General features: G+C 51.6%; 1 long non-coding RNA gene across 2 annotated transcripts; it reads left to right on the forward strand.

Moving 5' to 3' along the window:
- Window positions 1-4,963: 4,963 nt before the first annotated feature.
- Window positions 4,964-10,354, forward strand: LOC112398787 (uncharacterized). Of its 2 annotated transcripts, XR_003003061.1 has the most exons (4): window positions 4,964-5,022; window positions 6,606-6,728; window positions 7,222-7,371; window positions 8,399-10,354. It is a non-coding gene; the product is annotated as an uncharacterized LOC112398787 (long non-coding RNA). The 2 variants fall into 2 exon arrangements; XR_003003060.1 differs by lacking the exon at window positions 4,964-5,022 and having other exon boundaries at window positions 5,898-6,728.
- Window positions 10,355-13,236: the final 2,882 nt, after the last annotated feature.

Here is a 13,236-nt window from a genome sequence, read left to right on the forward strand (position 1 = left end):
AAGTTTCCTTCACCAAGTAAGGGAATAAAAGTGTTTTGGGGATTAGGATGTAGATACCTTTGGAGGGTCTTTATCCCACTTACTACACCTGTCACCGTAATCTGTCGTGGGCCTCAGTTTCAAATCCCAGCTTCTGCCACTTTGTAGCTGTGTGACCTTGGGCAAGGACTCAACCTCTCCAGCCCTGTTTTCTCACCTGTAAAATAGAGATAATGGCAGAGGGCTGTCAGAGATAACGCAGGGAAAGCTCTGAACACGGCCCGACTATGGTGCTGGGCAACGTGTACAGTGACCGCAGTAGGGATAATAATAATAATGGCAGCTCTTGTTTGTTAAGGACTAACTTTGGGCCCCGTGCTGAGCTCAGTATTGAGTGTATGTAGGTGAGCTGAACAGACAAGATCCTGGCCCTCGTGGAACTTATAATAGAGCTAAGAAGACAGACAGGACAAATAATCACAAATAATTAGGTAATTACCAGAGAGGCCCAAGGTCACACAGCTGGGAAGAGGAGAAATGGGTGGTATTCACACCCAAGTCTGTCTGATTCCCAAGCCCTTATTTTTCCATGACACTCCCAGTGTTGGTTTGTGCGTCCCCAGCACCCCTCAGGAGGCAGGCACAGAGTAGGTGGTCGGTGAACCTCCCCCAAGGCTGGTTGAGGCCAACACAGGACCAGAAACAGAAAGGGACTTGCCAAATGCAGACCTAGATCTCTGGGCATCCTGCCCAAGGTTCTTCCCAGGGGAGATTCTGAGACGTAAAGTAGTAATGACTGGTGACAGACGGTGCTGCGCCAGAAGGCGGGAAGGACATTCTATGCGCCCCGCGCCCCGATCTCATTCAGTCTCCGTGATGCCCCAGGAGAAAAGACTTGTTATCCTGCTTCCCTAATGAAGAAACTGACGTCTCAAAGTCATATGGTGTGCCCAGGGTCACCGGGCAAGCTAATTGCCCAGCAGAGCCCAGGACACTCACTAGAGAAGGGTCTAGCGTGGAACCTCCCAGTTCGTTTGCCTGACCTTAAAACCGGTCCCTAACCCTGGCATACCCTGCCTCCTCCATCCAGCTGGCGGGTCTGCAGTGGGAGTGTATGGTCCTGTGATCTTAATCCTGGGGTGGAATTCCGCCTGAAGACAGTCTTCAGGGAGATATGTGGCCCGCTGGCGCCACCTAGTGGTCGTATGGAGATATGCCACGTCCCCCGGGGGATCATCAAGAACCTGCAGAGGCACTGGGAGAGATGAACACAACTTCCTCATCCTCCATCCAGCTGGATCCTTTAGCAAGTCGACAAGGCTGGCCTAAAAAAGTGATCAAAATGACCGTGATCATCTTGCAGCTGAGGAAACTGAGGCCCAGACAGGGGAACTACACACCTAGCCAGTCGAACTACATAGCCAGGCAGTCAGGGGCAGACCCAGGTGTCAGGAGGCAGGGCTCGCCCTGTGCCTGTCCAGCTTCTGGGAGACCAGAACGAATTAACTCTTCGTGGTGCCTCTGTGGGGAGGACCAAAGCAAAGAGGGCCTTCCCCAGGTTTCCACCAAAAGCTAGAGGCCAAGTTGGGACTCCAGGCAGCCTGTCCCCCTACCCCGCTCCATGCCAGGCTTATGTATGGGTAGGCCATGGAGGACCAGAGAGGGAGGGTGTGTGTGCTCCTCCAGATCTGGGCTTGCAGGGCTGACAGCCCAGGGCTAGGAGGAGGTGTTGCTGGTCGGAGCTGATTATAGGCTGAGTCCTGAGGGTGGGAGAAAGCAGGCTGGAAAGAGAAACAGACTGTCCAGGCTGAAGGGGTAATGAAGGCTCCTCCCATAGAGATGTAGGACACACATGGCTGGAGAAATCCCATGATTCTTAGAGAACCGTAGTCCTTGCCCTCAAGAGCTTAATCTTGCCTTGATTTATTCGATCAACAATCACCGACCACCTACTCTGTGCCTGCCTCCTGAGGGGTGCTGGGGACGCACAAACCAACACCACCTGCTCTGCAGGATCCTGCTCTGCAGGATCCCACAGCCCAGTGGGGAAGACAAATAGATAACAGACCATGAGAACAAGACGAATCGGTGAGGCCCCACCTTGGCCTCTGCAGCCAGACAGATCTAGCTGCTGATACTAACAAAAATAGTGGCCAGCACTCATTGATTGCCTACTATGTGCCAGGCCCCGGTGTAAGCACTTTCCATATATTAGCTAATTTGGTGAAATCCAGACTCTCTCATACTTGCTGTGTGACTGTAGGCAAATTACTTAACCTCTCTGATCCTTGGGATTTTCATTGCAAAATGGGAGCCATAATATCTACCTTGCAAGAGTCTTGTGGGGTTTAAATGAGATGATGAGTGAGTGAGTGAGTGTGTGTGTGTGTGTGTTTGTGTGTGTGTGTGGTGCCTGGAATACAGCAGGTACTCCATAAATGGTTGTCACCATCAAAATAAGTGCCATAATGGAGGGACGCTGGAGGAGTCACACAACCTCATGCTTCTGCTAAGTGTCATCTTAGGGTTGGGGATAGTTGTGTCTGAGGTCAGGAGAGGATGGAAGGGAGCAGGTTCGAGCAGACCCCTGCAAAAGGAGGGGAGACTTGGCCAGGGCCTGGGAAAGGTGGGGGTCCTGCCTTCTCCTCCGCCTCTTGTCCCCCTTCCCCTCTGGGGCTCCCTTGCTCCCCTCCATTCCCACACTCTCTACCCTCGGCCAGGCCTCACTCTCTCCTGCCTGGACCCACATTTCTACTGATTTCTCTTCCCGTCCCTCTTCCCTGCAGCCAGAGGGAGCTTCTAGAACACAAATCTGTCTGTCCCTGTCTCTCTCCTGTAAGCTGATCCGCTCCCTACAGGAAAGCCTATTCAAATGTGAGGGTCAAGGCCTCCCTCGCTCCTGGCACTGGCCTGTTTCCACAGTGACCAAGTTTCAGTGGCCTGAAGCTACACAGAGCTACCACTGCTCCCTAACAGATGCTATGGGCTCCCTCCTGGTGGTGTCCTCTGCCTGCAATGTGCTCCCCTCTGCTCTTTGCCCCCCACCCTCATCTTTCCAGACTTGTGTGCCACTCCTGGGGGGAGCCTTCCCATGCGCCTCTCCCCCATAGTTTCAGAGACACCCCACCACCACCACACACACACACACACACACAAACACACACACACCAGCTTTGCTCCCTACCCCAGGCCACAGGGTGTTCCCTGCTTTGCCATATTAGTCCATCTCCTTTACTAGATGATTACATTATTTTTTATTGCAGTTAATAAAATAAATAGTTAATTTACAATGTTGTATTAGTTTCTGATGTACAGAAAAGTGATTCGGAATCCAGTACATGTATTCTTTTTCCATATTCTTTCCATTACAGTTTATTACAAGATACTGAATATAGTTCCCTGTGCTGTGCAGAAGGACCTTGCTGTTATCTATTCTATATATAGTAGTTTGTATCTGCTAATCCCAACCTCCTAATTTATCTCTCCCCGCCTTTCCCCTTTGGTAACCATAAATTTGTTTTCCATGTCCACGGGTCTGTTTCTATTTTGTAAATAAGTTCATTTGTATCATATTTTAGATTCCACATGTAAGTGATATCATATGACATTTGACTTTCTCTTTCTGACCTACTTCACTTGGTATGATAATCTCTAGGTCCGGGACTTCCCTGGTGGGTCCAGTGGTTAAGACTTTGCCTTCCAATGCAGCGGCGGGGAGGTGGGGGGGGAGTTGGTGGCGGCAGGTGAAATCCCTGGTTGGGGAGTTAAGATCCCACATGCCTCGTGGCCAAAAAACCAAAACATAAAACAGAAGCAATATTGTAACAAATTCAATAAAGATTTTGAAAATAGACCACATCAAAAAAAAAAACTTAAAAAACAATCTCTAGGGCTTCCCTGGTGGCGCAGTGGTTGAGAATCTGCCTGCCAATGCAGGGGACACGGGTTCGAGCCCTGGTCTGGGAAGATCCCACATGCCGCGGAGCAACTAGGCCCGTGAGCCACAATTACTGAGCCTGCGCGTCTGGAGCCTGCGCTCCACAACAAGAGAGGCCGTGATAGTGAGAGGCCCGCGCACCGCGATGAAGAGTGGCCCCCGCTTGCCACAACTATCTTTTGAATTTTATTTTATTTATTTTTTTATACAGCAGGTTCTTATTAGTCATCCATTTTACAAACATCAGTGTATACATGTCAATCCCAATCAATTCATCATACCACCACCACCACCCTCCTGCTGCTTTCCCACCTTGGTGTCCATACGTTTCTTCTCTACATCTGTGTCTCAATTTCTGCCCTGCAAACTGGTTCATCTGTACCATTTTTCTAGGTTCCACATGTCTGCATTAATATACGATATTTATTTTTCTCTCTCTGACTTACTTCACGCTGTATGACAGTCTCTAGAAACATCCACGTCGCAACAAATGACCCAATTTCATTCCTTTTTATGGCCGAGTAATATTCCATTGTAAATATGTACCACTACTTCTTTATCCATTCATCTGTCGATGGGCATTTAGGTTGCTTCCATGTCCTGGCTATTGTAAATAGTGATGCAATGAACATTGGGGGTGCATGTGTCTTTTTGAATTATGGTTTTCTCTGGGTATATGCCCAGTAGTGGGATTGCTGGATCATATGGTAATCTTATTTTTAGTTTTTTAAGGAACATCCATACTGTTCTCCATAGTGGCTGTATCAACATACATTCCCACCAGCAGTGCCAGAGGGTTCCCTTTACTCCACACCCTCTCCAGCATTTATTGTTTGTAGATTTTTATTCTCTTGTTTATTTAATAACGTATTGTTTAGCTTCCATATGTTTGTGTTTTTTGCGTTTTTTCCCCTGTAATTCATTTCTAAAGGCCCGAGGCAACCCAACACTGGAGCCTGCCTGGGCTCTCTGGTGGGGCTAATGGCGGACTCTGGGAGGGCTCAAGCCAAGGAGTACTTCCCAGAACTTCTGCTGCCAGTGTCCTTGTCCCCACAGTGAGCCACAGCCACCCCCCGCCTCTGCAGGACACCCTCCAACACTAGCAGGTAGGTCTGGTTCAGTCTCCTATGGGGTCACTGCTCCTTCCCCCTGGGTCCCAATGCTCACACACCTCTTTGTGTGTACGCTCCAAGAGTGGAGTCTCTGTTTCCCCCAGTCCTGTCGAAATCCTGCAATCAAATCCCACTAGCCTTCAAAGTCTGATTCTCTAGGAATTCCTCCTCCCGTTGCCGGACCCCTAGGTTGGGAAGCCTGACGTGGGGCTCAGAACCTTCACTCCAGTGGGTGGACTTCTGTGGTATAAGTGTTCTCCAGTCTGTGAGTCACCCACCCAGCAGTTATGGGATTTGATTGTACTGTGATTGCATCCCTCCTACCATCTCACTGTGGCTTCTCCTTTATCTTTGGATGTGGGTTATCTTTTTGGTGAGTTCCAGTGTCTTCCTGTCGATGATTGTCCAGCAGCTAGTTGTGATTCTGGTGTCCTCACAAGAGGGAGTGAGAGCACGTCCTTCTACTCCGCCATCTTGGTTCAGGGCCTCTTCCGTTCTTTTTTATGGCTGAGTAATATTCCATTGTATATATGTACCACATCTTCTTTATCCATTCATCTGTTGATGGACATTTAGGTTGTTTCCATGTCTTGGCTATTGTAAATAGTGCTGCAGTGAACATAGGGGTGCATGTATCTTTTTAAATTAGAGTTTTTTTCAGATATATGCCCAGGAGTGGGATTGCTGGATCATATGGTAACTCTACTTTTAGTTTTATAAGTACCCTTCATACTGTTCTCCATAGTGGCTGCATCAATTTACATTCCTACCAACAGTGTAGGAGGATCCCCTTTTTTCCACACCCTCTCCAGCATTTATTATTTGTAAACTTTTTAATGATGGCCATTCTGATGGATGTGAAGTGATACCTCATTGTAGTTTTGATTTGCATTTCTCTAATAATTAGGGATGTTGAACATCTTTTCATGTTCTTATTGGCCATCTGTATGCCTTCTTTGGAGAAATTAGATGATTACATTTAATGAGGGAGAAACAGTCAACTTAGAAACACCTCCATCAACATCAGGCATTGTGGTTTCTCATGACACTCATGTTCCCAAGCTCTTACTCAGTGCCAGGCACTCTGTGCTAAGAGCTTCACTCCCAGGAAAGCCCCATAGGAACTGTTTACTATCCCCTTTTACAGATGGGGAAAATGGGGCCAAAGAGGGAAGCAAACGAGCATCAGAGTTGAGCTGCCACATAGCCCATCTCATGGCACACATGCGCTGTTCCCTCTGCCTAGAACGCCCTTCCCCACCCTTCCTGTATTTGTTGTATAAATAGGAGGATAGATGGACCATGAATGATAATAACAACTCCCTGTCCCCAAGCCCTTTCTCTGTGCCAGGCACTGTGCTAGGTGCTTTACATGTATTGATGGTCACAAGAACCTTATGGATGAAGAACCAGGTACAGAGAGGTTAAGTAACTCACCCAACATCACACCAGCAGAGCTCCGACTTGCTCCCTGGCAGCTGGGGCCACAGGATTCCCTGCTACCCCACACTGCCTGGGTGACCCCTGACCCATCCTACTCCCTCCCCCCTGCCCCTTGCCAACTCACTGGGGCCCAGGAAGGGGTCCTTCATGCAGGCCATGTGCAGACCGTGTGACCCTGGAGCTGAGTGGACACGGACAGCAGAGCTGGAAATGGCAGAGCTCGTGGCCCAGAGCTGGCTCCTCCTCTTGCACAGCAGGTGGGAGTGCTGCCCTGTCCCCTACCTATGGGTGCCAGCTGGATGGGACAGGAGGGGAGGGCAGTTTCTGTTGAGTCATTCCCAGTGGAACCGAGTCACGGTGTGGGTGGTGTCGGGGTCAGAGAGCTCAGGTTCTGGTAAACTTGTTATCGTGCTCCTTAGCAAATCTGCTAAGGTTACACCTCCCGGGGTGCTGGCGGGGCACATGGGGGACCTTGGAGGCTCCACTGTATGGATCCTAAACAATATGGTGGGGCAGAGCTAAAGTTAACAATGGGAAACCACCAGCTCCTCTTGCCCTCTAAGGAAAGGGGGCTAACAGGGTCTGTGGGCTTCTGGGGAGCACAGAGCGCTCATGCCCACATTTCATAAGAAGGGAACCGGGCTGCACAGAGCTGGACCCTTGTGAGAGGGGTGAGGTACAAGGGGCCTGGGGGCAGGCAGCCTGGGTCCAGATCAAGTTCTACCCTTTACACTCACTATGTGATTGCAGGCAAGTCGCTTAACCTCTCTGTGCCTCCAAAAAACCCATCTGAAGAAACTGAGATAATGACAGCACCTGCTCCCCAGGAATGAATGGACCTGGCACGGGGCACCAGGACCTTCAGCTTACCCCTTATAGTCTCATCAATGACCTTACCAGGTAGGCGTTGTGACAGCCATTTACAGATGAAGGAACTGAGGTTAAGACTCTCTCAGGGGCCACGCAGATCTAGTGAGAGGTAGAAACAGTCAGGGTTCAAACCTGAACAATGTCCTTGTCTCGGCGTCAGCTTGCTCCTATTTATTTCTGAGCCCTCTGAGCCTGCCACTATGTGTGGCACCTGTTAGATGCAGTCGTTGTTGTCAAGCAAATAGATAGAATGGGTTGGGGAGGGGTAGTGAGCTCCCCGTCACTCCAGAGGTATGCAAGCACAGCCTGGGCATGGTAGGGGTCCTCAAGCGTTGGATTTGGGGTTGAACTCAGTGCTATTCAAGGCCCTTCCCTGCCTCCCTAGATCATAGGGCTCACCACTCTCTTCCCCCGGGACACAGGGATTATTTGGCTTGTTTTACAGTGGGGAAAACTGAGGCCCAGAGCCAGGATTTGCCCAAGGTCACTCATCCAGCTCCAGGTGAATCTGGGCTGGGGCCTCAGTCAAGGTAGATGGTCAGCTGAACCCACCTCACACCACCCCAGGCACAGGGAGTCAGAAAGGTGGGCTCCTGCCTCTGAGGGACTAGAGAAAGGGGACTGGGTGAAAAGGAGGACGCAGGCCCTCGGACAAGGCAGGGCAAATCCTGGAGCCAAAGGCTCAGGGGTGTGCGGGGCCAGGGAGCAGGCGAAGGCCACCGGAAATGGCAACCTCAGACTTTTTGGTCCCTCGTTGGACAAAATGAACAAATGAGAACCCAGAGAGAGATTCTTTTGTCCCGGGACTGTGATATCATGCAGTGCACAGGACTGCTGAGAAAGGAAGAGGAGGGGGAGTTGGGGCGTGGGCCTGGCAAAGCCTGATGCTCCAGCAAAGGTGGAGGACAATTCACACCAGGTGGGAGTTTTCTGGCCCTACTCAGCCCCCTTCCGGCTCCTGCCTCACACCAAAGTCAGAAATAGCTGTTATTTTCTAAGCATTGGGGCTGCACAAAGCCCTGTTCACTCATTATGCTCTGCATTTATCCTAACACAGCCCTGTGAGGTAAGCGCTGGGAATACCATGACCTTCATTGCTTCAGAAGAGGAGACTGTAGCCAGAGAGGTTAAGAAATGCCCGAGGCCACATAGCCGGTGAGAGGCAGAGCTGCTGGCTGCTGGGTCCCAGGTCTTTGCCCCACGTCACGCAGGCTCTGATGGCCTCCTTCTGGGGATAGAGGATGCCCTCCCTTCTCTCCAAGGTCATCTCATCTGAACTTCAGGGTGAGAGTATCTCAACCTCAGCAATCACCTTCTGGAAAATGACTCGTGCTCTGGCCAAGAAGATGCAGTCCTCGCCCAGGACGCGGGGCAGGTAGCAAAGCGGCCACCAGGGTCAGCTGTAAGCCTTGGCCACCCACGTTGATCACCCACCCAACGGGAATCTCCTTTTTTTTTTTTTTTAAACCAGCTTTTGGGAGCTAGAGCTCACATTCCATGTACTTCACACCATCAAAGTGCACAGCGGAACGGTTTTAGTGTATCACAGAGAAACCATCACCACAATCGCTTTCAGAACATTTTCATCACCCCCAAATGAAATCCTGTATCTCGGGGCAGTCACTTCGCATTCCCCGCCCTCACTGCCCATCCCAGGCAACCACTAATCTACTGTCTCTATGGATTTGCCTCTTCTGGACATTTCTAGAGATGGAGTCACAAGAATTGTGTCTTTCGCAGGCACCTCTTTTTGAAGCCTCATAATCACCTCTTGCAGGAAGACTGTGTTCTCTCCATTTTATAGGTGAGGGAATCGTGGCTCAGAGCGATCAAGGAACTTGCCCAAGGTCACCCAGCTCGGGAATGGTGGGCGGATTTGGACCATGTCTGTCTGGCTCCAGAGACCCCAGGCCACCCTCTTAGGCCTCAAGCCCAGAGTTGCCTGACAGCTTCAGGGGCCTGAGGTTAGGGGTTTGGGGGCAGGAGGAAGGCGTAAAGGCTAGGGGTGTTTGTGGGTGTGGAAGCCAGGGCTGGAGGGGCAGAGAGCCTAGGGGAGGCACTGGGTCCCACCACCACACAGCAGGACGCCAGGGAGGAAAGGAAATTGCAGGATAGGCCGTGGAGGCAGGAAGGGAGTAGGGTGGCCGAATTCCCCCTGGGGTGGCAGTCTGCCAGCCTTCCCTCCAGCCCCGCCCTTCCCGATGATTGGTCCAGTCACATCCCCCCCCCAACCCGTGACTCCTCCTCCCGCTCTGGAAATAGCTCTCTGCCCCCTTGCTCCCAGACCCGGGCCCAGTAGGATGACTCAGCATGAGCTCCAGAGCTGGCTGTCATTCTGCTCCCTCCTCCGCCCCCCAACCCGTCCCTCTCTGGCTGGAGCTCCCAGGAAGTAACTACCACCAGACCCACGGCGGCTGTGCCAGGATGGCCTCGGCCCGCACGCCCTCTGGGCCAGGCTCTTCTTCCCTCACGCCCTTCTAGTTAGGGGGGCTCTGCTCACCTTTTACTGGAAACCCCCCTTGGGGTGCATGTAAGAACTTCAGATCCTCTTGCAACGCTCTCTGTGTTTTTTAAGTTATTTCTGTATCTTGACCCCCCAAAAAACAAATTTTAGAATATGCTCTTTCAGGCTGCTCTCAGCTTTGGACCCCCAATCTGACCCATCCTACCAGCCCCCTTGGGAATCACCAACTTAATAAGTTTACCCGTTCATGGATGGGGAAACTAAGGTTCAGAGAAGGAAAGGGGCTTCCCCAAGGTCACTTGGCTGGGAAGGGGCAGGCTTGGAGCATGAATGTGTATCCCAGTCCCCTGGAAATGGCATTCTGAGGGTTTGCTTGTGGGCCCAGCCTGCCAGTGTGAGGAGGGGGACTCTTGATCCTTGGTGGCTTAAGAGTTAAATGATAGGGCTTCCCTGGTGGCACAGTGGTTGAGAGTCCGCCTGCTGATGCAGGGGACGCGGTTTCGTGCCCCGGTCCGGGAAGATCCCACATGCTGTGGAATGGCTGGGCCCGTGAGCCATGCCCGCTGAGCCTGCGCGTCCGGAGCCTGTGCTCCGCAACGGGAGAGGCCACAACAGTGAGATGCCCGCGTACCACAAAAAAAAAAAAAAAAAAAAAGAGTTAAATGATAGCAGCAGCTGTTTATTACCCCAGAGTACCAAACTGTTTTTCAGTTTCACCCACTGGTTCATTTAGAGCCAGACAGCCTGGGTTGGAATACCAGCTGCAGCAAACAGTGCTCTGTGACTTTGAGCAAATCATTTAACGTCTCTGAGCCTCCCTCTCTCATCTATAAAATGGGCATGATAATAATGGCCCCTGCCTCATAGGGCCGTAGCGAAGGTTAAATGAGTGAATACGCCCACAGCGCTTAGCAAGTGCCCAGCTCACGCTGAGTGCTTGATAAATGCAAGCTGTTTTGTTGCTATTCCTGGCGGACGCATTATGTGGGCCGGACCCAGTGCCCCTCCCCTCCCCCCAGCCTCAAGGAACTCACTGGGAAGCGTAAGAAACTGTCTAGAAAATAGGGCTGCTACGGTCCAGAGAGGTAGGAGCTGGGGTGAAGATTGGGGCTGGGGTTGCACGACCCAAAAAGGGGGCCTGGCCCAGCCTGGGGGTCCCTAGGGAGCTCCACGATGCTGTGGAAGGTGACAGCTGGGAGTCGGAGGTCGGAGTTCCAGCTCCAGCTCTGCTGCCCACCTGCTCTGTGACCTTGGGCAGGTCACTTGCTGACTCTGGGCTGCAGGCTCTTGCCCTGCATGGCGGAGGTGCCAGGTCTCCGGGGATCTGGGCAGCCAGACGTCTGGGAGAACAGCCATGGCTCTCTGGGCTATTTTTACTTGGACTGAGGGCAGTCACACACTCTTCTTGGAATCAGAACCTGAGAGATGCCAGACGGAGCCCCAAGGTCATGCAGCACGACCCCTCCTGTGTCTGAGGCTGGGCCAGCTCACTCAGCAGCCTCTTTGGGCCCAGTCTGGTCCCATCTATAAAACCCAAGGTGGGGCATCCCCCTCTCTCTGGTCCCCCAGAACACTGCACCCCAGTTATTACAACCTGACCTCATGCACCGCCATGCTTGGACACATTGTTATTTTTATTTTAAGCCGTTTAGAAAGCCACAGAAAAGTTATGAGATTGGAGATGGGGAGAAAAGCTGGGAGTGGAGATGAGTGACAGAGATGCAGAGACACAGAGATGGGGAGAGAGAACAGAGAGATGGAGATAGAAACGGACAGGCAGAGACAAAGACAGAAATGGAAAGAGAGGTATAAGTCAAACACAAGGAGACAAAAGTAGAAAAGTATTTAAAGAAAGAGAGGAAAGACCCGGGGATGGGGCAGGGCGGGGCAGGGGCTGGGCGCGAGGAGGGGGAAAGCAGTGGGGAAACAGCGCGGGAGGGAGGAGATACAGAGAGGAGGAGGGGCCAGGTACAGGGTCGGCCAAGCTTTCTCTTCTCTGGGCCTCAGTGGTCTCACCTGTAAAACCACATCTGAGCTAAGTGACCCCCAAGGGCTCCCTGAACTCTGATGTTCAGACCCTGTGGTGTGAGGCATCTTGAGAATGGGTTGGAGTGATGGGTCCCACCAACCTCCTAACTCTTCAGAGTTGGCTCATGCTTTGATATTCACTCCCCACTGTCAGCTCTATATAACTAACCCCATCTGGCATGTGGGAAGCTGAGGATCAGAGAGGGGCAAACATTTTTCTAAGGCCACACAGCCGACTGTGATGGGAAGGGACCTGGGCTGCTGAATGTGGTGGGGAGGGCTTTCCACCTGCCTTCCGACTCCTTGTGTCTGTGGACCCATATCCCAGTATCCCCGGTGGCTGTCACATCGCCTCCCCTGCTTCATCCCCTCCCTGGCTCTCGGTGCTCAGTGGACCAGGGCAGAGGTGACCCAGCCACATACACACTTTTTCCATGCTGCCTGTGGACACTCTCTGAACAAAGGGCAAGAAGGGAACATGTGTTCCTCACCCAAGCTCCCTTCTCCCCATTCCTCAGTGAGCTACTGCATGCAGCCTGGGACTCCTTCACTAAGGAAAGAGATAAAATTCAGGGAGAAGAAGTAAAGCAGAGCCTGGGTTCCTGCTGTTGGAGCGTGGAACAGTGCGCCCTCGCTGAGTGTGCCGACATCCCAGCCCTCACGGCCAGCACTGTGGGTTCCCTACCCAACAGCCCTCTCCTCAACTCCATCCCACCAGCTGCCTCCCTTTCCTTAAGAGTCTCACATTGGTTTGGGGGTTCCACACCCCCCCGCAATGATGCTCAGGGAAGATGACTCCAGACGGCCCCAGAGGCGAGTTACAGTTGCTCTCAGCCCGTCATGGTGGTCTTGCCTGTGATTGGCTTAAGCATGGACATGTGGTTGTTTCCTGGGAAAGGGAGGCTGAGAGGGAATTGGTCAGAGTGGAGGGAGAGGGGCTTCTAGGAAGTTCTTCTTTGTTTTCAAAAGGGGACATGAAGCAGAGACTTGCCTTTTCCTGCCTTTGGATGTTGAATGAGGGTGTGATGCCTGGAGCTGTGGCAGCCATCTTGTGACCTTGAAAGGAAGGTGAATTGTAGAGAAGAAGACCTCACGCTGCATAAGTGACCCCGAGCTGGAGCCCCCTTGCTGAGCCCTGTCAAGCCCAAGGGCCATGAGAGGCAATAATGAAATACTGAACGGTTGTATTTTAAACCATTATATTTTAGGGTGGTTTATTATACAGCAACAGAAGTCAGAACAGTAAGTGTTTCATAGATATTTGGTGAATTAATGTATTGCATACATGATTAGGTGGATTTTTTTTTTTCTAAGAGAAGCTGCCACGTAAAAGAATCCAAGAGTTGCCATTGAGTAGCAGTGACCTCAGGCGCCCTGGAGTAGGTCACCTTTCCTCCAGAGAG

Source organism: Neophocaena asiaeorientalis, unplaced genomic scaffold, assembly GCF_003031525.2.
Source record: "Neophocaena asiaeorientalis asiaeorientalis breed wild unplaced genomic scaffold, Neophocaena_asiaeorientalis_V1.1 scaffold332, whole genome shotgun sequence".
NCBI classification, from domain to species: domain Eukaryota; kingdom Metazoa; phylum Chordata; class Mammalia; order Artiodactyla; family Phocoenidae; genus Neophocaena; species Neophocaena asiaeorientalis.